Here is a 27523-nt window from a genome sequence, read left to right as displayed (position 1 = left end):
TACCAAGTCTAGCTTCAATTGATAGAATTGAAGATAGTTATATACTTTCCCCTTGGGATCAATATAGTCTGCATAGCATTGCTAAGAAGTTACTTTATGCAGATTCCACCTCCTCCAACCACTATTGTTTTATTCCTTTGTTTGTGAAAATAGCCAGATTCCACTTCATAATGACTCATATTTCCATATTGAACTTAAGAGTTCGTTATTTTGGCAGCAAAGAACACATGCTGGTGAACATGACGAGGTTTCTAAAATCCAAGATAATAGCATTGGTTGGGATTGTACCTCTCAACAAGGAGTTAGCAACACTATCTTATAGAGTTTAAACTTAATAATTAGGAACAAACCAAAATTAACACGATATAACTTGAAGGACACAAGCTAAGTTCCAAACTTATCTCTGTTATTGTAATAACACTTGTTGGAGCAAGTTATTCAATTAACTTTCTGTCAAAAAACAGCTCTTTAAAAGCTAATTTATAGACTTTACTTCTGTGAATCAACAGCCATGAAATGCAGTTAACACTGGCTCAGAAGTGATAGGAGAAAAATCAATCTCTAAGCTGTTTGTCCCACTCTACTTTAGCAACTGATTAGTCAAGCTGTTTTGATTTTTAAATTTCTTGCCATTGCTACAATATATTCAGAAAAGCAGAAGGAAGAACTTCATTTTGATGGCATCTTTCACATCCTCATGTCTAAGATTACTGAACAGATAATAGATCAAATTTGTCACTGGGTTCGTTGTTAGAAAACCAGACAATGTTTGTAAGTACTGGAGACTAAACTTTGCAATTCAACACCTAGTGTGCTAATGCCTCTCAGCTGAGGGGCAAATGTTAGTCAGAGTGCTGGAGTAATGTGAAATTAAGAACAAAATATTGAGGATGCTGGAAATCATGAGGTATCACTGGTGAGAGATCGGAAGTATAGGGTGCGGGCTTACAATCTGAACCAGCCCACAATCTAATAAAGGCTCTCCTGAAAATCAGACACCCTGGGAATAGAATTGGGAATCCGGAATCAGGTCCCAGTCCTCAACACCAACTCGTTGGCTACATGAAAGCACATCCACTTAAGTAGAAAAAGATGGCTGCTCAATTATTTCACATTGCAAGAAGCATTGATTATAAATGAAGAAAGATCTTCCCTGCTGAATTCCTTCAGCCAGCCTAAAATTTGAGACCAGGTCAGAAAGAGCTCTGAATTGGTTGTTAATTGGCCAATTTATTGCCTAAGTTGAACCAAATGTGGGCAGGCAAGTCTAAGCCTTGCCTGCCCCCACAATTGCATGAATGCCAGGCTGAAGGCTGATGAGAAATCCAACCTGGGGATTATATTCTCTGTTTCTCCTCTGCCTACAAGCCCACCAGTAAGCAAATGTAAAATTCAACCCATTGCAATCAAAAGAACAAAATATAAAAGCAGCTAAACCCCAAGCCTAATGCTAATTTATTTGTGCTGCGTTGCACATTTTGCTATTCAGTGGATTTATGCAAACGGAAATTGAGCCAAGAATTTGGAAATGTAGGCAGTGGATTTAGCCAACTGTTAGTATTTACTGTACCACATACCAAGATTTATGAGCAGTAAGGCAGTACCCTTGGCTAAAGGCATCGTGCCCCTTGACCTACTTCCTCTAACTTTGTTTTTCTTTGTGACTCCAATTTTTTTCGATACTTAAAAAAACTCTAATTTTCAAGGCAAGTGTCAGGAATTGGACAGTATTGCAAGAGAATTATGTTTACATGTCATGTTGTTTCTATTATGCAAAAAACAGTTCAGTTTGTATTTTACAAAAAATAGTATCTGAAAAAGCAAGCCTTCTCATAAACAAAAACTTCACTTGCCTAGCTTTGATTTGTGTGTTGATTGTATAAGTGTTGAGGGCAGTTTTAGATGTAGGTAATAATTTCCATCTAATCTTCCATGAAAAACATACTATTTACAAGAAACAGACCTTACAATTTATTAGAATATTAAAATCTATAAAAGATGAGGGCATTGGATAGTACAGTAACTTAAAGCTATGTCCTCAGATATCTGGATTTGAATCCATATCAGATTGATTAAGAAAAAGATAAATACTCACAAATATAATTAAAATAAGGGAGTAAGACACTAAGTCTCACATTCAACTACCAGAACTTGTAACCCCTCAAAGTTAAACTATTAAATCTCTGAATGCTGACTCCAACCAATCCAATTCTGATTTTAAGGGAGATAGTACAAAGGGTGGACAACCAATTGGAATTAGTGGGTGTGTGATATTACTAATTTAAGTATTATAATTAAGATATCGATCTAAATTTATCTATGATTTCAAATTCAGTTCTGCTGGCTGAGTTTCCCAGGCCCTAAGTAAACCCAGCGACTAAAAGGAGGCTCTGGTTCAAGTACGTAAGTACCTTTCCACCTCCGGTTCAGTGGACACATCTCATCAGACATCTCTGAATCATTCCAAACTCCCTTAAGCAGCCTCCAACCTCCCCTGACAGGACACTACTCTCATCCTAAAAGTCCCATCACACTTCCCCATGCCATGGCCTTCAACCTTTCCCTATAATCTGCCTCCAATTTCATCATTTGGCCTCCAAATTTCCACTCCCGACTTCCAATTCCAAAGGCTTCTGATATCAACCACCTCCTGTTTTTGAACATTAACCCCTGCAATGGACTAGACCCTTCACAACAAATGCCTGTACAATCTTAAAGGGCCATGCAATGCATCAAACTGGTTACAATAGTAAAAAGAAATTAGAGGGAACTTTGCTCTGATTCAGGTTGACTAACATTTTGGAGAAAAAAAATGTTAATCACTACCTTTTGCTGACCACAGTTCAGGAGCCCCCTTTCCCACCTCTACGTAAAAAATAATTTTGTTTGGCTCTCAAAAGTAGCTATATCTTATATTTTCAACCTGGCGCTCAGCTCATACTCAGGTATAATAATCTGAGAGACTCGGGAAATATTTTGAGCAATCGCAATCCAGTTAATAGTAAAGAATAATTCAGATATGAAAATACTTATAAGCTACTATTAATTTAGCAACTTTACAGGGCCATAATCTTAGCTTCCATAAAATGTTGAAATGTAAATGGAAAACAAAGTTCACATTGATGCATTGACATTTTTTGAGTTTGGGCTAAGGCCGTAGATGGAAAAATGCAGAGACTGCTTGACACTATAAAATATCTGACCTTAATCTGTTTGATGGTTACACTCAATTCCAAAATTGAATACAGCATTCTACTCTCCAACTCCAACCTCCCCTCACCTGAATGAGCACAAAAATCACCAATTCATGTAAAGTGAAGAACCTGTACAGCATCCAAGAAGTATGTGCTGTTGCTCTGCTCCTTAATATCTTGTAACTCTCAAGGCCTGTTATTTCAGTCTATTAATTTACGTGAATAAAATGACAAGCCTACACTAGTGTTACCACTGGGTCACATAACAACCTGCAAATGCCTGCATATCCTGACCATTTTAAATTCTTGCACCTGTATACAGCATTAAAAAACAGGGAGCCATGCACTTAAACAAATTAAGTGCATACTCCAAATAAAAGGGAATGTCAGTCCACACCTGGTTGTGCGCACACATTTTTTAGAAAACACACTCCAGAGAGGATTTTTAATGGCTTATTTCTAGTGTGGTGATTGTTTCTATGAGTGAAGCAAATTGTTTAGTTATTTTCAGTATTGACAAGAATATAGGGTAAAATCAGGAAGGATTTATTCATCGTAAATACTGTAGAGATTATTTGGCAGAAGCTGTTGTAATTTAATTGCTGTAGCACTTCAGCTGATGCTGCTCTCATTTTGTGCTCTGCAATAATTAACGACCTATGGATTTCATCAGATTAAATGTCAAAACCATAATTAATATCCAATGAAGAAGCATTTGTAATATTTTTCCCAAAAGGTTTTAAATTATAATCTGAGTATGGTATTTGCACAAGCTTTTAAGTAAACAGTTGGCACTATTTTGATATCCCAAAGGAGCTTTTAAACCAGAGGTGTATCTTTTAACAGTTTTGTCAATGACTTCTGAGTAATGATCTTAGAATTAAAATTTAATTCTATCAATCTAAAAGGATGCACATTATTTCACTTTATCTACTGCAGCAATCCATTTAAATGATTAAAGCCCTTCAACTCTTTCATTATTGATGTAATTTCAGTATTGATTGTTACAATTAAAGCTGAGAACAGAAATCCAAACCTACCAATAATTTTCCATAGGCATATTTTCAACACTTTTAGGAAAGTGTTCAGTATTCAGTTGATTGAAAGCTGTTGCCCTGATATTATGCTATGGAATATTAACATATGAACACTTCATTTTATGTCTACAATTTTAGGAGGAATTAATCCATTTATATCATTTGTTAAGTGAGCTCGTGAACATGTTATACATGAACAGTTGTGTCCCAGGATGTAAATTCAAGGCTTTTTCCTCTGACATTTTTAAAAAGAGGCCTGTGAATTTGCATTTTGTGTCATTTGTGATTCAGTGATTACATTGGAAAGCTGCATCATTATGCTCAACTCCATCAGTTTGTTATGATAATATGTGCCAACCAACCAATATAACTGTTGCACAGTGTTAAACCATCACAGTATTTGAATATTTGGGGACTTCCATTTGTGGATATTCCCAAATTAATTTGGAGTGGTACTGGTAGAAGTCTTTTGGGACAAAGTAAGGATGTGTGCCTTGCTGATGAGTATTAGTTCATTAAATTGACTTGAACATGTCTTCTGTCTTCAGAAGTAACATTATTTGAAAATATAATTTTCACCAAACAAGTGCAAGACAATAACACTGTCCAACAATGACATTTCTCCTGTGAGGATGGCTCAGTGGTTGGCACTGTTACCTCACAGCGCCAGGGACCCCAGTTCGATTCCAACCTTGGGCGACTGTCTATGTGGAATTTGCACACATTGTCCCCGTGTCTGCTTGGGTTTCCTCCAGATACTCTGGTTTCCTCCCACAGTCCAAATATGTGCAGGTTAGGTGAATTGGTTGTGCTAACTTGCCCATAGTGTTCAGTGATATGTGGATTAGGTGCATTAGTCAGGGGTAAATGTACACTAATTGGGCAGGGATATGAGTTTGAGTGGGTTACTCTTCAGAGGGTAGGTGTGAACTTGTTAGGCCGAATGGCCTGTTTCCACACTGTAGGGATTCTATTCTATTCAACAATATTACCATCATCAGGTTTTCCACCATCAATAGCCTCGAGGTCACCTTGATGTAGAACCTTAACTGTACTGATCAAAGAGCAATGGCAGAGGTTGCAGATTCCATGGCTAGAGTCTCACTTCATGACTTCCCAAGCCTGTTCACCACCTTCAAGCCATACAGAGAAACACAATGACATACTATTTGCCTGGATATGCAGCTTCAATATTTAAGTAACTTGACAGTATCCAGATCAATGTAACCACCTTAATTGACACCCTGAACAGCATCTTCAATATTCATTACTTCCACCACTTGTATACCATGAGAGTAGAGTGTGGCATTTACAAGATATACAATGATAAGTCATGAAGACTCTTGTAACAGTACCTTCCAGACTCTCAACCTCTACTAGTTAGAAGGGCAAGACCAGCAATTGTATGGGAATGCTACCAACTCAGAGTCCCTCCAACTATTACTGTATCCTGACTTTGAAGTATGTGACCGTCCTACCATTATTGCTGAATCAAAACCCCAGAACTCCCTAACTAACAGTGCTGTAAGTGTATCTTCATCATAAGGACTGCACTGGCTCAAGAAGGTGGCACAACACAGCCTTTAGAATTCAGCACTCAGAATTGACAAATAAATAGTGTCACCCACATCCAAACAAAATGGAAATCTGGGCCCAGTGCTTTTAATTTAATAATATAAATGACAGATGAATGATTTCAGTGTAATATTGGCCTGGATTTTATGGTCAGCAGTGAAGCAATATGCTTCATTTATATAGTGCAATGCTGAGATCACATGCCAAATACTGTGTGCAATTTTGGTCTCTTTCTTTAAGGTACATTGTAAATGAATTGGGGGAGTTTCAGAGATTAACTGAATTGATACCTGGAATGAATGATTGTTTTATGATGTTAGGTTGAACAGTTTAAGCTTGTTTCCCACTTGAGTTTAAAAAAAAAGAGGATGACTTGATCCTGAATGGCCTTGACAGGTGGATGTTGAAAGAATGTTTACTCTTGATGGATCAGTCCAGAACTGGGGGACACTGTTTTAAAATTAGGGGTCAACTTTTTGGGACAGAGATTAAAGGATTTTTTTTTTTGTCTGACATTTGAGTTCCCTGCCTCAGAACACTGCGGAGGCAATGTCATTAAACACTTCTAAGGCAAGGTAAATAGATTCTTGTTAGGGAAGGGAATTGGGGTTTATCAAAGTGGGAATGTGAAAGTCAGAAAACAAACAGATCAGCCATGATACATTGAATGGCAGAAAAGGCTTTAATGGCAAAATGGCCTACATCTGTTCCTAAATTGTACTGTCAGTATTATGCTGAGCATCTGTGGACTCCTGGATTGACTGTCAGCTTTACGGAAGTAACTGTGGAAAATGCGAAAGTTTTGGCATCATTACTACTGCATACTGCAGACATTAATGCACGTATAATGTATGTGTTTCACTCTGTGGGTGGAGTTAAATCTTGCACCCAACTGACATCCTATCTCCCAAAACATAATGGACAAATTTAGGGTGGGTAGGAATTCGGGGTTTCCATTTCCCTCTCTCCCCACAGTTTGCACATAATTCACACTGTATATAAAACCTCTTGGGCAACAGTAGCTATTAGTAACTGAGCAACGATCATGTAACATCTGACATGATGGGCAGTAAACTTGACCCTGAAAAGTGACCCCAGCTCTTTATTCACCAACTTCACAATTATAACTTTTGACAAAACTATTGTTTAAATTTTAGAAGTAAGAATTCCACTGGTCATATTTGCATTGCTGTTTAATTCTGTTCACATTAGTGATCTATAATAGTGATAATTTAGTACACTTCATATAAGAGATGAATCCCAAATCTCCCAAAATAGATAAAGCTACTGAAAATTTTGACTTACGGAACATTTTTAAAGCATTATTGAACCAAAGAGAAGTATAAATGTGGATGACCAATCAGTTTTCCTTCTTCATTTTGTTTGTAGACTGTCTGAAAAAGATAAGGAATAAGTTGGCAGCTGTCAAACTATGAACCATGCATAACCCCTCCAGCTGTGCATGTTCTTTTTCTGCTATCAGAATCAATCTGTGTTGTACTTAACTAGGCTTAGCTTGGTCTGCTAATTCCCAAAAGAATAGTACTAACATTAACAGAGGGTAAACTATCAATAAGGAACACATGTAAGAACAGGTCACATTGAAAAGGCTCTAAATTTAAATAGCTAGATTTTAATCTCAGCAGCGATCTTAAACTGGTAATATTTAAAATGCTTATGTAATATGTGAAATTTTGATTGAAATAAGGCATATAACCACAGTTTAGAGAGATAGCATTTATGTGCTAAGAGAAAGAAAATTGCTTTGATGTAGAAAAATTTCTGCATGTATTCCAGGAAAATGACAAGGTCAAGTGTCATGCCAGTTTCTTGACACATTCCACATCTCTGCAGTTTTGGATGAGGCAACTTGTTGAGATTACAGCAACCTGAGAGTAGATTTGAAGTACTTTGAGCTATTTGAGTGCTCACTACAGAGCCTATATGATCTTTTCAAGGCTATTTTAGGAAACAGGCTGGCTCAGCAGCACCTCCGAAGAAATGAGACAGCTGAATGAGGGATGCCATTCAGAGAAGCTGTGTAGAAGTTAGACATTCCTAACACTGCAAGAATGGTGGAATAAACAGAGGAGCTCATGATTCAGTACACAGTGCCTTTTTGTAAGCAGATTCTGATGAATGTTTTAGGAGGTGTACCTGTAGGGGTTAATGGAGCACACTGAGGAGAGGGTGGGGGTTTCCAGGCAGCTTACCCAGGACAATGGGATCAGCTGATCTGACGAAGTAACAGAGGTGATGAGGAGCAGCTGCCCCAGCAATATATACAATCCTTCGCTACAGAGATAATACTCTGGGGACAAAGCACGGTGGTATTACTCTCGCCATATACACTATCACCAAAGTCTCAATATCTCTGAAGGCTGCTCTATCGAAGCAAGTGACTGCGAATTTATGTGCTGTCATGAGGGAGACCTTTTTGGCCTTTCCAGTCACATGGCTGTGCTCTGCCAGTAGTCTTGAAAGTGAGTGTGATATTGAACTCTTTGCCTCTGGGTTATTTCAAGAGCAGCAGCAGCTCTGTGATGTCTCTCACAAGCAATGGTCCATCATAGGACCAGGCAGGTGAAGGATACTCTCCGGAAGGGCTGGGTGGGGCACACAGACATGCCTCTTGTTTCCCTGCAATGTATGAAAGACATGTAGCTGCCAACCAAACTGTCTCCATTAACCCACTTTTGCATCAAGTATCCAACCAACTTCAGCTTACCTTAATGCCCTCAAAACAATAGGATCACATAACTTAAGGTGCTGCCATCAACAATCTCTTTGCATCAAGAGTTAATCTGTGAACATAAGTATTGCATTGAACTGCAAAATGGAACTACTAATGTGGCAACCTGCACTTAGTGCTGCTGTTATGGAATGCTCCCCACTGTGACTGAGGCAGAAGTGGAGGTAGGTTGTTTTCTTGTGGTTTTGGACAACTGAGATACCTGTTACACTGTGCTCAGTTTTGCAGTTCTAGGAGGGGCATTGCTACAGTTCACCCACCAGAACCAGTGCAGTACAGCCTCAGTCACAACAGTTTGCCATACAGGTGGTGCCTTATTTAGAGGGGCGAAAGGAACAAGCTGTGGCTAAGCCATTTACTGTGGTACTTTCTTGTGGCCTTCTTGGTACTTTCCTGCTCGATGCCCTTTCAATGTGCACATTCATGTCTGAAGAAACCAATTACTATCTATCAATGCAACTTTGTACCATCAATGCAACTGACTGGTCAGTGCTTCAGAATGTGACTTGCATTGTGTGCATAGCAGTGCAGTGCTCTTGCATCAACTCACCATGCTGCTCTGCTTGGTTGTCCATGAACTTGACCGCTGTTTCAGTGGAGAAGTTCATGTCCCCTTTACAAAATGTATTTTATGAATAGACTCTTTCATTCTTTGCCCATATTTCCACACTGCATCTGGGAACATCAGCATCTGCACAAGTATGTCCTGGGACCTGTTCAGGAAAGACCCACCTTTTATCAGTCCTCCAAGTTTCTGCAACTTCACCCAACTGGGCACAGCTAAAACTGTTATCCATCTTCCAGCTGGCACTGCCCAAAGTTGCTTCTATCTTCATCACTTTCCCCTCTTCACAAGTGAAGTGCTGGTTACCTTGTGCTGCACATTCTAAAATTATGAGGTTCCACTAAGGTGAGTGAATCTGTCATGGTGGAGGGAACATGTAACTGATATGACAATGACGCCTTAGATGCATCTTCCTTCTCTGAACTGTCTACCAACAATATGGTGGCAGACTGAGGCTGTACAGCAAATATCTCAATTCTTTACAGAAATATTATCTCACTGTCTCAACAAAATCCTGCAAATCAATGTACTACATTGGTGGCTAAGCTGTAGCAATGCACCTCCTGGAACAGCAAAACTGAGCACAGTGTCACAGATATCTCAACTGTCTACAACCACAAGAAAACAACCTGACTGCACTTCTGTCTCAGTCACAGTGGGGAGTATTGGAGCAACAATATGTTAAGGTTGCCACATTAGTAGTTTCAGGGAGGATAGAATCTCTAACATCAGTACCTTTTCTGAGGCCAAAGTCATCATCATTGAGTCACGAGTTTCTGTCAATCAGTTACATTGGGTGGACCACATCATCTGCATGCCTGACAAAAGACTTCAAAAACAAGATCTCTGCTCCACATTTCGTCACGGCAAGCAGTTACTGGGTGGGCAAAGAAAATGCTTCATGGATGTCCTTAAACCCTCCCTAAAAATATACAACATGCCTGTTCATTTGTGCTCAAGACCATCCAAACTGGAAAAGAAGCATCTCGGAGGTGCCAATGATTTCAGATGTCTCTGACAGCCTCTGGGTGAGCCCATGCTCAAACCGTCCCATCCCAGTCTCCACCATCTGCCCCATCTATGACAGGGTGAGTCAATCCAGCATTTGACTATTTAGTTACCTCAAGAGCCACAATTCTAAAGTGGAAGAAAGTCTCCCCCCCATCCCCAGAAATTACGTACAAAGAAGGAGGCTGAGCCTGCTCCTTCATAGCTGGCCCTAGCTATGAAAGCTGCCTGCTGTTATTCACTACGTTCCTGGAGCTGCAATAGCACATGACTACTTAAATAATGAGATGAATTACACAAATGAAGACTTGCATGAGTGCCATGAAAGAGTTGGGGAAGGCAGGGGTGTTGCCAAGTGAGCTTGATCCTCAAAGGACACCCTTAGCTTTGTTACAAGGAAACAATAACATGTTACCACCTCTTTGAAGTATATCCCAACTTGCCCACTGCTTGCCAGCAGTCTGGCAGTTTCAAAGATCTTCTCCATCCAAGCCATCACAAGGTGTGCTATTTCATCACCCCTTTCTCAAATGTTGTCCTCTTGTTTTTTCTTCAAAATCAAGAACAAGATCATTGTGCCCTCTGTCTCCACATTTAGCTAATAACTTGCATGCAATTTCCATAGCTCCAGTATCACCTCTTTGAGTTTTTGTGGATGACTCCTCTGGATTGCCTCTGGATACACAGTCTCAGGAACAGTGAGGTTGTGCACTCTAAGCCACTCTCCTTATAGGTATGTGCTGACTCTGAATTGAAGACTTATCATCCAGGTGTAACATTGAATTCACTTTGCCAGAGCTGAGAAACTCATTAACATGCTTTCTTCACTGCATCTGTCTGATCACACAGTGGCTGCTGACCTATTAAACTAACTCACCTATATGCTTTCTTTGGCTGACTGACCATCTGCCTTTCTCCTGTCACACATTTACAACTGGATACTGGCCTATCTGGCTTACCATTGCCCCATGGAGGCATGATCAGATCAAACACTTGTTATATTGCTACTCAGCTGCATTTTGGCCTGTGCCTTCATCCAAGAAACTAATGTCTACAGTTATGACTGCCGGATGCTCTTTAAAGTAGGTCCATCACATCCACATCCTGTCTCCTCAAAATGTCTGTTGCACCTTCTTGGACAGTAGCTGGGTGAACAAACTACTAATTTACCATCTCCTTCAAAATATTAGCCCATGTCCAGGAGAGGCATTTTCAGGGTTCATACCTCAATGTTCCTGGAGTCAGGGTTCCAAACCTGGAATGAAAGTTCAGCCCCATGAATCCAAATCACCCACAGCTGTTGTTGTAAATCCCAGTTTTCACATCACAAGTCAGTGTCTATGCTGTTGAATTTGATATGATGCATGGTTAGTCTTTGATTAAATAACTCTGTTTTAATTAGTCACACTTATTTACATTCCAGCTCGACAACCAGCTGAACTTTTGACGTTTCAGATCAGATTAATGGCATTTGTTGGGTCAAACTTTCACTGTAATAATGTCAGTATGCAAGAGATTTGAAATAATTATAACAAGCAAGACTTTTAAACTTTTATTTCTGAAGGTAGTTATATTTACAATTGGGATTCTTTCTCATAGAATTTCAGAGGGTGGTGTCAGTTAGCTCAGTTGACTGGATGATGCAGAGTGGAGCTAATAACAGTGTGAGTTCAATTCCTGCAGCAGCTGAGTGTCCTTCTCAACCTCTCCCCTTCCCTGAGGTGTGGTGACCCTCAGGTTAAACCACTACCACTCATCTCTCTCAAATGAGAGAGCAGCCCTATGTTCCAGTAGACAACTTTACCTTTTGTTGAGCATAAACTGCTAACTCTAGAAATTATAATGTTTTGACTCCAGCGGTAAAGACACCTAATTTGAAAACCAACCTAGAATATCATTCCAATACAGCTAGCTGTATTATTTCACTTTTCCCCTCCAGTTTTCTTCCCAATTTTCTTGAAGGTGACACCCCAGACAGCAGTATAGTTTAAAAAGGTATTGTCTACTAGCCCCCATTACCTCAAGAAATGTCTGTACCCAAATTGCAGACCTTATCAGTGAGGACTTGCAAACTACTCAGATGCATGTGAAATTACAACCAATCCACCCAGTCATTCCTCCGTATTCACAGAGGTGTTGCTAATAAATAGCCAAGGCAGCTTTTAACATGCATCCATATCAATGCAACAGAATCCCAGAGAAGGATGAGAGAGGAAATGATTTTGTGTATGCATTCTGGACTTTCAGAAAGCTTTTGATAAAGTCCCACATAGGAGGTTAGTGAGCAAAATTAGGGTGCATGGTATTGGGGGCAAAGTACTAACTTGGATTGAAAGTTGGTTGGCTGATGGGAAACAAAGAGTAGTGATAAATGGCTCCATTTCGGAATGGCAGGCAGTGACCAGTGGGGTACCGCAGGGATCAGTACTGAGACCGCAGCTTTTTACAATATATGTTAATAATATAGAAGATGGTATTAGCAAATTAGCACATTAGCAAATTTGCTGATGATACTAAGCTGGGTGGCAGGGTGAAATGTGATGAGGATGTTAGGAGATTACAGGGTGATCTGGACAAGATTAGATTAGATTACTTACAGTGTGGAAACAGGCCCTTCGGCCCAACAAGTCCACACCGCCCCGCCGAAGCGTAACCCACCCATACATCTACATTTACCCCTTACCTAACACTATGGGCAATTTAGCATGGCCAATTCACCTGACGTGCACATCTTTGGACTGTGGGAGGAAACCAGAGCACCCGGAGGAAACCCACGCAGACACGGGGAGAACGTGCAAACTCCACACAGTCAGTCGCCTGAGGCAGGAATTGAACCCGGGTCTCAGGCGCTGTGAGGCAGCAGTGCTAACCACTGTGCCACCGTGCCGCCCCAAGTTAGGTGAGTGGTCAGATGCATGGCAGATGCAGTTTAATGTGGATAAATGTATGGTTAACCACTTTGGTGGCAAGTACAGGAAGGCAGATTACTACCTAAATGGAATCAATTTAGGTAAAAGGGCAGTACAGAGAGATCTGGGTGGTCTTGTACACCAGTCAATGAAGGTAAGCATGCAGGTACAGCAGGTAGTGAAGAAGGCTAATAGCATGCTGGCCTTCATAACAAAAAGGATTGAGTATAGAAGCAAGAGGTTCTTCTGCAGCTGTACAGGGCCCTGGTGAGACCACACCTGGAGTACTGTGTGCAGTTCTGGTCTCCAAATTTGAGGAAAGACATTCTGGCTATTGAGGGAGTGCAGTGTAGGTTCACAAGGTCAATTCCTGGAATGGCGAGATTACCTTACACTGAAAGACTGGAGCGACTGGGCTTGTATACCCTTGAGTTTAGAAGACTGAGAGGGGATCTGATTGAGACATATAAGATTATTAAAGGATTGGACACTCTGGAGGCAGGAAACATGTTTCCGCTGATGGGTGAGTGCCGAACCAGAGGACACAGCTTAAAAATACGGGGTAGACCATTTAGGACAGAGTTGAGGAGAAACTTCTTCACCCAGAGAGTGGTGGCTGTGTGGAATGCTGTGCCCCAGAGGGCAGTGGAGGCCCAGTCTCTAGATTCATTTAAGAAAGAGTTGAATAGAGCTCTCAAGGATTGTGGAATCAAGGGTTATGGAGATAAGGCAGGAACAGGATACTGATTAAGGATGATCAGCCATGATCATATTGAATGCTGGTGCAGGCTCAAAGGGCAGAATGGCCTACTCCTGCACCTATTGTCTATTGTCTATTGATTGTTCAGTGTTTTTTTCCCACAAGCTTAGGATTTCATTCAAGTGTATTGTAGTGCTGAACTCATGACCTTGCTGCCTTCGTAGAAACTATATTGCTTAACCATCTTCTGGGCATCATGGTGTGTTAGTCTCCTACGTCATGTAGCACAAAACAGATGTGACAACAACAAACAAGAATATTAGTATATATGAAATTACAGCAGGAGTAAACCATTCGGTCCCAAGCCTGCCTCACCATTCAACAAGATCATAGCTGATCTGTGCCAGGCCTCAATTCATCTGTAACACTCGCTCAGCATAGCCATCAATTCTATGATAGGTTAAAAAAAATCCAGCTCCTCTTTAAGTAAGATCAATAATCTAGCCTCTCCAGCTCTCTTGAGTTTAAGAAGTTTAGATATTCACTATCCTTTGGGGGTAGAAATGCCTTAATCTCCATTTTAAATGAGTGTCCCTTTATTGTAACTGTGACCCCTAATTCTAGATTACCTCACAAGTAGCAAGATCTTTCCAACATTTACCCTTTGAAGCCCCCAATAGAAACTTGGATGTTTCACCACCGCCAACACCAACCCCCTCCCTGGCCTGTCCCAATTCTTACCTGTTTAGTTGTTCTTGATAAATCAACTGATTCCTCCCAGGAATCAGCCTAATAAATCTCTTTCAACAGCCTCCAGTATATTCTTTCTTAATTGTGAGGACCAAAACTATATACAGTACTCTTTACCCAACTCTCTAATGAAAGGCCAAACTTTCATTTCGTTTCTTAATTACTTGCCACACCTGCATACTGATATTTTGTGTTTCATGTACAAGAGTACCCAGGTCCCTCAGCACTGTACTTTTTTGAGGTTTCTCTTCAGTTAAATATGCTTTTTTGATTCTTCCGATTAGTGTATTACCTCATGCTTTCCTACATTAAACTCCATCTGCAAAGATTTTCCCCACTCACACAAGCTATCTGCATCTCTTTCAGATTCCTTATGCACTCATCACAACATGCTTTTCTACTAATTTTGTAAAATCAGCAAATTTTAATGTATTATACTCTGATCCCTCCTCCAAGTCATTTGTCATAGATCGTAAATAATCAAGGCTTTAGGACTGATCCTTGTGATATTCCAGTTGAAGAAGCATGAAAGCTAAGTTCCTTTCCCTCGTGGAACAATACACTTTTTGGCAGTGATAAGTATAGCTTGCACTTTATCACTTAAACAATCAAAGATGTTGTAGATTTTTCCTGTCCATAGGATAAGGGTCCATAAAGATCCTCTCCTGATCAAGAAATCATGCAATCAGCCTTGTGTCATCTCCAGGAATAACTTATTGTTAACGTATTCTTATTATTTTCTTGATTGCTGAAAAAGAAGAAATCAGGAAGACTGGAGGTTAAAATAGAACATAGAGCTGGAGATTTGCTTTAGAACAGTGCAAGAATTAATGCTGAATACATATTACATGTTGATTGGTACTTAATAAAGAAATATTGGTTAAAGCTTTGCTCATTCCTGAAGAAGGGCTTATGCCCGAAACGTCGATTCTCCTGTTCCTTGGATGCTGCCTGACCTTGCGCGTTTTCCAGCAACACATTTTCAGTTCTGATCTCCAGCATCTGCAGTCCTCACTTTCTCCTTAAAGCTTTGTGTGTAAAAACCTCAATGAAAAATTATACAAAAATGCATAATGACCTTCATTTCTGTCTGGTGATGCCTAATATTAGCATGTTTACATTATTTAAAACATGGTCAATGGAAAGTTAGAACATGGGCCCTAAGACTGCAGTCTTCTTCTTTTGGCGGCATGGTACCTCTTCCTTGCTGTCATCTCTTCACGATGCTCTGAACCCCTACTGACCTTTCTGCCCAGGATCTTGCGAATGCACTTCACCACGATTTCTCTTCCCAGTGTAATGTCTTTTCCATTGCCAATCACCTGTGATTGTGCTTCAGACTCTTGCCCATCTCTCCATTCCCTCATGTTCCTCCAACCTCCTGCAGCCCGCATTCTCTTTCCTTCCACAGTATTGTTCCTCCTCCGTGATCCCGTCGTTCTCCTGTCAACCTTTCTCCACCCCACTTCTCCCCCAAAGCCCAAGGCCTGACATACCTCCCTCAGCATGATCTGTCTCCTAGCTGTTGTCTGGCTCACCCTCCCTTCCTTCCCATAAACATTATGGCATTTTGACAGATTTGGTGAAACAGAAAGGAATTCTCTTCCATATTAGCAATGAGAATTTTTAAAAGTTTAATTTAAGCTATTTATGGTTTCTTTAGTTTTACGAGTTTAGATAAAGGAAGAGCGAGTATTAATGTGGCATTGTCAGGGTGTCATGCTGAATGTGTATATGAAAAAATTTCAACAAAAAGAGTAAAAGGAGGGAAAAGCCCAAATTGGCTCTAATGACCATCTTCAATGTTTCACTTTCCTTCTTTTTGCCTTTTTTGATGATGGATCTTTGTTGGTGCCAGGTTCACATTGGCACAGGATATCCATTTCATTGTTATGCGCTCCTTCCTGTGGAGTGCCATCTACTGCAAGAAGAATGGAAACAGATTGTCTGTGCCACTTGTAGGGTTTGGATAATGTTCAATAGCTGTACATGAAAGGAAGCAGCAGCTTTTGACCAAGAGCAGTAAGTACAGAATCAGGCTTGATTACCTGAACACAAGCAGAAAGAGAGGCAGTGATCCATCCCAACATGATTGAATAAGAGAAATAGGAAACAGAAGTCTTTGTAGGTGCAATAAGGTCATATAGGTTTGATCAGAAACTGAATGATGTGAAAAATAATTTTGCTTTGGCAATCACGGTGAGGTTAACTGCATTGTTTTGTGCACTGTAAATTAGATTTCCTGCAGAGTGGAAACAGGCCATTTGGCCCAACAAATCCACACTGATGATTAATGATTAACCCACCCAGACCTAACACTATGGGCAATTGAGCATGGCCAAGCCACTTGACCTGCACATCTTTGGACTGTGGGAGGAAACTGGAGCACCCAGAGGAAACTCATGCAGACACAGGGATAACATACAATCTCCACACAGACAGTTGCCTGAGACTGGAATCAAACCCTGGTCTCTGGTGCTGTGAGGCTGCAGTGCTAACCACTGAGCCACCATGCTGCCCAGCTAAGTCATGGAAACAAGGATGGTAGTCTCCTCTGCAACCTCTCTCCTATTGTCAGTTCTGATGAAGGATCACTGGATTCAAAACATTAACTCTGTTTTTCTATCTACAACTGCTGCCAGTCCTGCGGAATTCCTCCAGCACTTCCTGTTTTGTTTCAGATCTCCAGCAGCTGTAGTTCTTCATTTATAAAGTCAAGGGTAAACATTTATTGATTGACAGCTCTGAGACATCTTATCCAGGATCCATTGCACTATGATTTTGTGTACAAGATAAAGAGGATTCAAGTGTTCAGTATTACTGCTGAGGATATTTACTCCAAGCATCAATAGAAAATGCAAACTCTTCTTTCCAGATGTTGTAGGTTGCCGTCATGAGAACCAAACATGTTCACTATATGACCACTGCACTGTAGATCTTGCAATGAGAAAAAGTGAGGACTGCAGATGCTGGAGAGTCAGAGTTGAAAAGTGTGGTGCTAGAAAACCACAGGTCAGGCAGCATCCAAGGAACAGGAGAGTCAACGTTTTGGGCATAAGCCCTTCATTCATCCCTGATGAAGAGCTTATGCCCAAAACGCCGACTCTCCTGCTCCTCGGAAGCTGCCTGACCTGCTGTGCTTTTCCAGCATCACACTTTGGACTGTAGGTCATGCAGTCTTTTTTAATGATTCAGGTTCCTGCAGTCCAACAGTCAAGTACCCATTTGAACAGACGAAAAGTTGGTTTATTACAAGTTATTCCAAAAGATTCATTAAGTATAAAGGGAAAAAGTTATTCATAAGAAATGGCAGGTCCCAAGTTCAAAAAAATTATAGATAACGTTAAAAGAATACATACAAGAAAAATGTCCCAATATGTGACATAAATTGGGATTTGAATCTTGAAGGGTACAAAACACTTAGGAATGATAAGAAATTTGGAGGGGTAGCTCTGAGAGATAATTATAGTATTTGCAGAGAGTAATGATACTAGAGAGGGATGTGTGAAGTTCAGGAAATCAAGACATGGAAACAATCAGGAAGAATTGAAAAAATTATAAAGGTATAAGGTCACTTGTGGGAGTATTATACAGGCCCCTAGCAGTAACCACTGGGGTAGGGATGAAGGACAAAATAATGAGCATTTGTCAGGAATGCATGGTGATAATCATGGTGGTTTTTAATCTACAAATTGACTAGAAAAGTCAGATTGGCAAACATAGCCTAGATGAGGAGTTCAAAGAATGTTTCTAAGAATGGTATATTCTGGAGCCAGCATGAATCAGGCTCTCCTCGACTTGGTATCATACAAAGAGAGAGGATTTATTAATGATCTCACAGTGAAGGTTCTCCAGGTTACTGCGACTGTAATACAATTGAATTTTACATGTGTTTTGAGGGCGAGAGGAGTGTATCCAAGAATTTTTAAATGATTCAAATAAAGGCAATTATAATGGCATGAAATCAGAGCTAAGGTGAGTTGGCAAATTATGTTAAGGGATACATAAGTAGAAATTCATTGGCAGATACTTAAGGGGATATTCAGAATAGAAAAGATACATTTCAAACAAGTGAACCAAACTCCAAAGGATAACCAAAAAGTCCGTGATTAACTATCAATGTTAAAGATAGTATCAAATTAAAAGATAAAGCTTATAGTTTTGCAAAGATAGGTGTCACGCCTTAAAATTGGCCAGAATATAACAAAAATCAAAGAATAAAGTCAAAGACTAAAAACTGAATAAGGGGGAGATAAAATGCAGTGCAAAAGAAAAATAATCAGATTACAAGAGTTTCAATAAAAATTTAAAGAAAAGAGTTCACAAAATGAGTATTAGTCCTAAATAAAGTGAGACCAGAGAATTAGTATTGGAAAATAAGGAAATGACAGGTGAATTTAAGAGGTATTTTGCATCTGCCTTCACTATAGAGGATACAAGTAACATCCCAGAGTAGCACTAAATCAGGAGGTAGAAGACAGTGAGGAACATAAGAAAAAGCAGGAGTAGGTCACCTGGCCCATTAAGCCTGCTTTGCCATTCAATAAAATCATGACTGATCTTTTTGTGGACTCAGCTCCATTTCGCTGCCCACTCACTATGGCCCTTAATTCTTTTATTGTTCAAAGATCCATCTATCTTGGCCTTAAAAACTGCTTCACTGGGCAGGGAATTCCATATCTTACCTATTTCCTTCATAATTTTTTAAAAGATTTCCCTATAGTATGGAAACAGGCCCCTCGGCCTAATAAGCCCACACTGACCATCTGAAGAGTAACCTACCCAAACCCATTACCCTTCATTTACCCCTGACTAACATACCTAACACTATGGGGCAGTTTAGCATGGCCAATTCACCTGATCAGCATTTCCAAATCACACATATCTTTGGATTGTGGGAGGAGACCGGAGCACCTGGAGGAAACCCACGCAGACACAGGGAGAATGTGCAAACGCCACACAGACAATCACACAAGGTGTGAATCAAACCCGGGTTCCTGGTACTGTGAAGCAGCTGTGCTAACCACTGAGCCACCCCACATATATGTTTCTATAAGATTCCCCCCCTCAATCTCCTAAATTCCAATGAATATAGTATCAGTCTACTCTGTCTCTTCTCATAAGACAACCCTTTCAACTCAACAATCAACTTACTGAACCTCATCTGCACCCCTCCAGTGCCAATACATCTTCTCAAATAAGGAGACCAAAACTGTACACACTATTCCAGATGTGGCCTCACCAGCACTGTATATAGCTGAAGCGTAACCTCTGAATTTTTAAACTCCGTCCCTCTCGCAATGAAGGACAATATTCCATTTGCATTTAAGCAACTCAGGAAAAGTACAATCAACAAAGAAGTTGTATTGAGTAAATTGTTAGACTTGCAGGCTGACAAATGCCTAAGTCCTGATGGACTTCATCCTATGGTCTGAAAAAGAGTAGCTAGTGAGATAATGAATACATTGGCTTTAATTTTATAAAATTCCCTTGATTCAGGGAGAATCCCATTCAATTGAAACGTCATTTTTTTTCCCCAGAATCAGAGACAGACAACATGAAAGTACAAAACAGTTAACTTAATATCTGTCATTGAGAAAATGTTAGAAATTATTATTAAAGAAGTTATATTAGGGTACTATAACATATAAGCAGGAAGACTCAACATGGTTTTATGAAAGGGAATTCATGTTTGACCAATCTGTTGTCGCTCTTTGAGGAGATAAAGGTAATTGTGCTGTAGTGAAAGGGAAACATGTAGTTGTACTATGCTTAGATTTCCAGAAGGCATTTGATAAGGCAGCATATTAAAGGTAATTGCAGAAGATAAATTTGTTGGTGTAGAGAATAGCATATTGACATGGATAGAAGGAAGCAGAGGTTAGATGTAAATAGGTCATTTTCAGTTTGGCAAAATATAATGAATGATGTGCCACAGGGATTGGTGCTGCGACTTCAATTGTTTATCATTTATAGAAATTACATCATTCAACTGACAGAAGGTATAATTGCCAAATTTGTGACCTTATAGAGGTTTATAAAATCATGAGGGGCATGGATAATGTAAATAGACAAAGTCTTCTCCATGAGGTGGGGGAGTCCAGAACATAAGGGCAAAGGTTTAGGGTGAGAGAGGAAAGATATAAAAGGGACCTAAGGGGCAACTTTTTCACGCAGAGGATGGTACGTGTATGGAATGAGCTGCCAGATGAAGTGGCGGAAGCTGATACCATTGCAATATTTAAAAGTCTTCTGGACTGGTATACGAATAGGAAGGGCTTAGAGGGATATCGGCCAAGTTGCAGACAGGTGTCCCTCTACCTAACGTCTGAAAATTTAGCCAGAATGCCTTCAGTTCCTTCATCTAGATTGTTAATGTATAAAGTGGAAAGTTGTGGTCCCAACACTGAGCCTTGCAGAATACCACTTGTCACCAGCTGCCATCCTGAGATGGACCTTTTTATTTCCACTCTTTGCTTTCTGTCAGAGAGCCAAGCTTCTATCCATGCAAGCACATTGCCTCTGACACCATGACCCCTTATCTTACTCAGTAGTCTCCTGTGCGCCTCCTTGTAAGAGGCCTTCTTGAAGATAACATCCATTGACTCTCATTGGTCTAACCTGCTCATTACCTCCTCAAAGAATTCCAGCAGATTTGTCAGGCATGACCACCCCTTGATGAAACCACGCTGACGTTGTCCTATTTTGCTGTACACTTCCAAGTATTGAGCAATCTTATCCTTCACAATGGATTCCAGAATCTTGCCCATGACTGACTAGCTAATCGGTCTGTAATTTTCTGTCTTTTGCCTTACTTTTTAAAGAAGGGTGTCATATTAGTCATTTTCCAGTCCTCTGGGACCCTCCCTGATTCTAGTGATTCCTGAAAGATCACCACCAATGCCTCCCTATCTCTTCAGCTATCTCCCTTAGAACACTGGGGTGTAGTCCATCTGGTCTGGATGATTTACCCACCATTCAGTTTTTCTAGCATCTTTTCCTTGGTGATGGCAACCATACTGTACTGTGTCCCCTCACTCTCTTGAATGTTTGGGATATTACTTGTGTCTCCCACTGTGAAGATTGACACAAAGTAACTATTCAGTTCCTCAACCATTTCCATGTTCCCCACTAATATATCTCTCCAGCGTCATTTTCCAGCAGCCCAATATCCACCTTTGCCTCTCTTTTGCCCTTTATATATTTAAAGAAACTCTTACAGTCTTCCTTTATGTTACTGGCTAGTTTATCCCCATATTTAATCTTTTCCCTCCTTATTTCTTTTTTAGTTCCCCTCTGTTGGTCTTTGTAAGCATCCCAATCCTCTGGTTTCCCACTGCCCTTCGTCACATTATATGCTTTCTCTTTTGGTTTCATGCTATCCCTGCCCTGGCTCATCCTCCTGTACCATGCTTCTTTTTCCTCAGGATGAATCTCTGTTGTGTTTCCTGAATTACTCCCAGAAACTCCAGCCATTGCTGTTCCACTGTCTTTCCTGCTAGGCTCCTCTCCCAGTCAATTCTACCCAGCTTGTCCCTCATACCTCTGGAGTTGCCTTTAGATTAGATTAGATTACTTGCAATGTGGAAACAGGCCCTTCGGCCCAACAAGTCCACACCGCCCCGCCGAAGCGTAACCCACCCATACCCCTACATCTACATCTACATCTACATCTACCCCTTACCTAACACTACGGGCAATTTAGCATGGCCAATTCATCTGACCTGCACATCTTTTGGACTGTGGGAGGAAACCGGAGCACCCGGAGGAAACCCACGCAGACACGGGGAGAACATGCAAACTCCACACAGTCAGTCGCCCGAGGCGGGAATTGAACCCGGGTCTCTGGCGCTGTGAGGCAGCAGTGCTAACCACTGTGCCACCGTGCCGCGGTAATTCAGCGGTAATACCATTTTGTCTGATTCTACCCTCTCCGTCTCACATTGCAAAGTAAATTCAATCATATTGTGGTCACTGCCTCCAAAAGGTTCCTTCACCTTAAGCTCCCTTTTCAAGTCTGCCTCATTGCGCAACACTAAATCCAGTATTGCCTGTTCCCTAGTGGGCTCCAACACAAGCTGCTCCAAAAAGCCATCTCATAGACATTCCACAAATTCCTTTTCGTGTAATCCACTACCAACCTGATTTTCCCAGTCCACCTGCATATTGAAATCCCCCAAGATCACTGTAACTTCGCCTTTCCTGCACGTCTTTTCTATCTCTTGGTGTACCTTGCACCCCAGTTGCTAACTATTGTTTGGAGGCCTGTGCATAACTCCAACTATGGTTTTTTCACCTTTGTGGTTCCTCAGTTCTACCCACAAAGATTCTACACTATGTGACCCTACATTCTTTCTTACTATTGATTTAATTTCAGTCCTTACTAATAAGGCATGGTGGCACAGTAGCTAGCACTGCTGCCTCACAGTGCCGGAGACCCAGGTTCAGTTCCCATCTCAGGCAGTTATCTGTGTGGAGTTTGCACATTCTCCCTGTATCTGCATGGGTTTCCTCTGGGTGCTCTGGTTTCCTCCCACAGTCTAAAGATGTGCAGGTTAGGTGAAATGGCCATGCTAAATTGCCTAGTGTTAGGTTAAGGGGTAAATGTAGGGGAATGGGTCTGGATGGATTGCTCTTCGGAGGGTCGGTGTGGACTTGTTGGGCCAAAGGGCCTGTTTCCACACTAAGTAATCTAATCCCATTTGCCTATCTTTTTGATAGGAAGTATATTCTTGAATATTCAGCTCCCAATCATTCTCTCCTTGCAGCCACCTCTCCATGATGCTCACTACATCGTACCTGCCGACTTCGATCTGCACCACAAGCTCATTTACATTATTCCTTATACTGCATGCATTCAGATTTAACACCTTCAGTCGTGTATTAACTGGCCCTCTTCTCATTGTCATTCATTTGTCCAGTGGGTTTGAAGTTTGATTACCAACCCTTTCCATACGCTCTGTCCTATTTGTGACTCTGCTGGAGATTTTAATAACCTCTCCTGAGTTCTGCACTCTTACCTCCTCCTTCAATTCAGGTTTTTGAATTTCCCCTATATCTGCACCCCTCCAATTTAGTTTAAAGCCCTGTGTACAGTGATTCACTAGGAGTGTGGTCCCAGCGCAGTTCAGAAAAAGATCATCTCATCCGAACAGATTCTTCTTCCCCAGTACTGGTGCCAATGTCTCCTGAATTGAAATCCATTTTCCCACACCAATCTTTGGCCTACACCTTTACCTGTTTAATCTTACTGACCCTGTGCCAATTAGCTTATTGCTCAGATAGTAATTCAGAGATTATTACTTTTTTGCTCTGCTTTTTAATTTAGCTCCTGGCTGTTCATACTTCCTTACCAGAACCCCTGCCCTAGTTCTATCTATGTCATTGGTACCCATGTGAACCATGACCATTGGATCTTGCCATCCCACTCCAAGTTCCTCTGCAGACCAGATGAGATATCCAAAACCAGAGTACCAGTCAGGCAACACAACCTTCTGGACTGTTGATCCTGGTAACAGAGAACAGTGTCTATGCCTCTAACAATACTATCCCCAATTACATTGATATTTCTCATCTGTCCCCCCCACCCCCACTTGAATGGCTTCCTGCACCATGATGCTGCTGCGGTGAGTCAGTTCATCCTCCCTGCAGTCCCCATTCCCGTCCACACAGGGAACAACACTCTTGAACCTGTTGGAAAAGGCCAGGGGCTGACGTACCTATAATTCTACCTCCTGGATCCATCTACCTGCCTCACTCCCAGCCACACCCTCTGTCCCTGACCACCAGCTGAATTTGAGTTAGTTAGTCTAAGGGGTGTAACTGTCTGCTGAAACACAGCATCCAGGTAACTCTCCTCCTCCCTGATGTGTCCCAATGTTTGAAGATCAGACTCCAGCTCATTGACTCTGAGCCGAAGTTCTTCCAGCAACCAACATTTATTATAGACATGGTCACTGGGAACCACAGTGGGGTCCACCAGCTCCCACATCATGCAGAAACAGTACATCATGTGACCCTCCCTCCTTATTTCATGTAATTGTTTTGAATTTGTTTTTCTTAAATTTGTAACTGTTTTTCTATCTCTGCTTATGCAATTTGTGACCAATAAATAAGTTGTAACCAATAAATTAGCAAGATTCAGTTTAACACAGATTCAAATTTAGCCAATCAAGTCACAGCTCTCTGTGATGTCACTTTTCGGTTTCCCCCTCAGAATCAGACACTCATACCTTCCCAGGCTGCTCTCTATCTGCTCATGCTCAACTCCAGTTCCAAATCCACGAGGTCAGGTTTTGTATCTCTTACCTTCTCAGACTTCCGTCCATTCGCTCCCACTAAGTTCAAATCCTGATGTCTCATCAGGATTTTGTATGTTTCTATAAGATCTTCTCTCATCCTTCTAAATTCCAGTGAATACGAGCCCAGTCAACCCAGTCTTTCTTCATATGGCAGTCTTGCCATCCTGGGAATCAGTCTGGTGAACCTTCACTGGACTCCCTCGATAGCAAGAATGTCCTTCCTCAGACTGAGAGATGAAAACTGCACGCAGTACTCAAGGTGTGGTCTCACCAAGGCCCCATAATACCGCAGTCAGACATCACTACTTCTGTACTCAAATTCTCTGGCTATGAAGGGGAGCATGCCATTAACTTTCCTCACTGCCTGCTACACCTTCAGCAACTGTTCCATGATGACACCCAGGACTCTTTGTATCTCAACCTTTCCTAAACTGCCACCGTTCAGATAATCTGCCTTCCTGTTTTTGTGACCAAAGTGGATAACCTCACATTTATTAACATTATTTTGTATTTGTCCACTCTGCCAGTCTGTTCAAGTCACACTGCAGCCTCTTAGCATCCTCCTCACAGCACACACTGCCAGCTAAATGCCATATGCAAACTTGGAGAAATGCATTAAATTCTTTTGTCCAATCATTAATGTCCTGAGAACAGATTTTGTGAAGGAAACAAGATTCCTTCTGGTCACCCTTCTATAGGAAGGAAGTTGTTAAACTTGAGAAGGTGCAGAAAAGATTTACAAAATGTTGCTCGGACTGGAGGGTTGAGTTATAGGGAGAGGTTGAATAGGCTCGGGCTTTTTTCCCTGGAGCATTGGAAACCGAGATGGGGGACTATATAGAGATTTGTAAAATCATGAAGGGCATGGATAGGGTGAATAGCCAAGATCTTTTTTTCCAGGGTAGGGGAGTCCAAAATGAGAGGGCATAGATTTAATGAGAGAGGGAAAAATTTTAAATTGACCCGAGAGTTAATTGTAATGCAGAGGGTGGTGCATGTATGGAATGAGCTGTCAGAGGAAGTGATGGAAGTGGGTGCAATTATAATTTAAAAGCCAGTTGGCAAAATAAATAGGAAGGGTTTAGAGGGATATGGGCCAAATACTAGTAAATGGGACTAGGTCAGATTGGAATATCCACCCAGAAAGACAAGTTGGACTGAAGGGTCTGTTTCTGTGCTGTATGAGTAGTTTGGTTTTGACACTTTCTGCCTGAATATCTTCAACAGAGCAGTATCTGTTTCTCAGTATATATTTTTCCTTTGTTCTTCCCTTAGTCAAAACTCGCCTTTAAAGGCTTTTTTTTAATCACAGACTGCTTGGAATTCTGCTGTGTAGTCTGTATGATGATTTGACTGATGGCTGTATACTCAGTTTTATACAGTTTCAATTTACAAAAGTGTCTGCTCCAGACTGATGAGTCATCTATTAAGTTATGTGACCGCTTAGAGTTTGGGCTAGACTGTATTGTTTTTAAGTGGAGGCAGTAGCGTAGTGGTAATGTCACTGGACTAGTAACCCAGAGATCCAAACTAATGCTTTGATGTAAGGGGTTTAAATCCCGCTGTGGCAGATGGTGAAATTTAAATTCAATAGAAATCTAGAATTAAAAGGTAGCCTAAAGGCAACAATGAAATTACTGCCAATGTCATAAAAATCCATCTGGTAAATGAATGTCCTTTTAAAGAAAGAAATCTGGCATCCTTACCTGGTCTGTGGTTGACTCTTAATTACCCAGCAGGTCACTCAGTTCAAGGGTCAATGAGGATGGAAAATAAATGCTGAAACTTTTTGTGAATGACTACAAAAAGAGCTGAGGCAATCAATTTTTCACGTGACCTAGTTGTAAATTTGAATGGCTCCCACTTTGCTTTCTGCTGAGGCAGGAAGAATTGTTATGAGCTTTGGAAGAATGTATGAGTTGCCAACTGCTTGGAACATTCCTAAATCTTTCCTTCTTTGAAACTAAGACAAAGTTCAGTACACTTTGAGAAAGTTCATTGTAATAGACATGCCTTGATGTTGCCCTTCATCTTGAAGAGACCTTTTTAAAACTTAATTTCCAATGTACAAACTTTTAAAGCAGAAATGTTCTTCAGTCACATTCTTCTTTAAAACCTATGATATCAGATTGTACATTTGTAACATTGCTTTCAAGTTGCAGACATCTTGGTAGATTTGCTGCCATCTCAATCAGTGATTAGTTAACTGGTGGAATGGATCTCCTCTGATTTTTTTTTAATTAGGTAGATTCCATAATGACCCAGTCTGCCGTTCTTGTCCAAGTGATGATGGTGAAAATGTAATGTTTCAGGTCCAGTAACCCTTCTTCAGAACTGATTGTGGCTAGAAAAAGGTTGGTATCTATGCAGAAAATGGGGTGAGGGAAGGAGGGAGAAGTAAACGACAGGTGGATATGGAGCCCAGTGAGGGAAAAACGGTTGGACAGACAAAGGAATGAGTAAATATCAGCATAGGAGGATGTTTAGCTGCTAATGTGGATCATTAATGGCTGACAATGAGTTGTTTGTGGTAGCAGCCTGTGTGAATGACAAGGCCTGGTTTGCAGGGATTGGAGTAAGGACATGGGAGACACAGACTGGGCAACCGCTTTGCAGAATGCCTAAGTTTTGTCCACAAAAATGACCCAGAGCTTTCTGTTGCTGGCCATGTCAATACACAACTGTCCCTAGCTAACATCTCTGTCTCAAGCTTGCTCTGTTGCTCCAGTGAA

At 40.9% G+C, this 27523-nt stretch overlaps 1 protein-coding gene across 1 annotated transcript in view; it reads left to right on the top strand.

Moving 5' to 3' along the window:
- ablim2 (actin binding LIM protein family, member 2) overlaps positions 1 to 27523 on the top strand; it is a 407210-nt gene that overhangs the window by 365367 nt on the left and 14320 nt on the right. The window lies entirely within an intron of this gene.

The sequence above is a fragment of the Chiloscyllium punctatum genome, chromosome 1 (assembly GCF_047496795.1).
Source record: "Chiloscyllium punctatum isolate Juve2018m chromosome 1, sChiPun1.3, whole genome shotgun sequence".
Classification (NCBI taxonomy): domain Eukaryota; kingdom Metazoa; phylum Chordata; class Chondrichthyes; order Orectolobiformes; family Hemiscylliidae; genus Chiloscyllium; species Chiloscyllium punctatum.
This window is presented reverse-complemented; position numbering and strand designations above follow the sequence as displayed.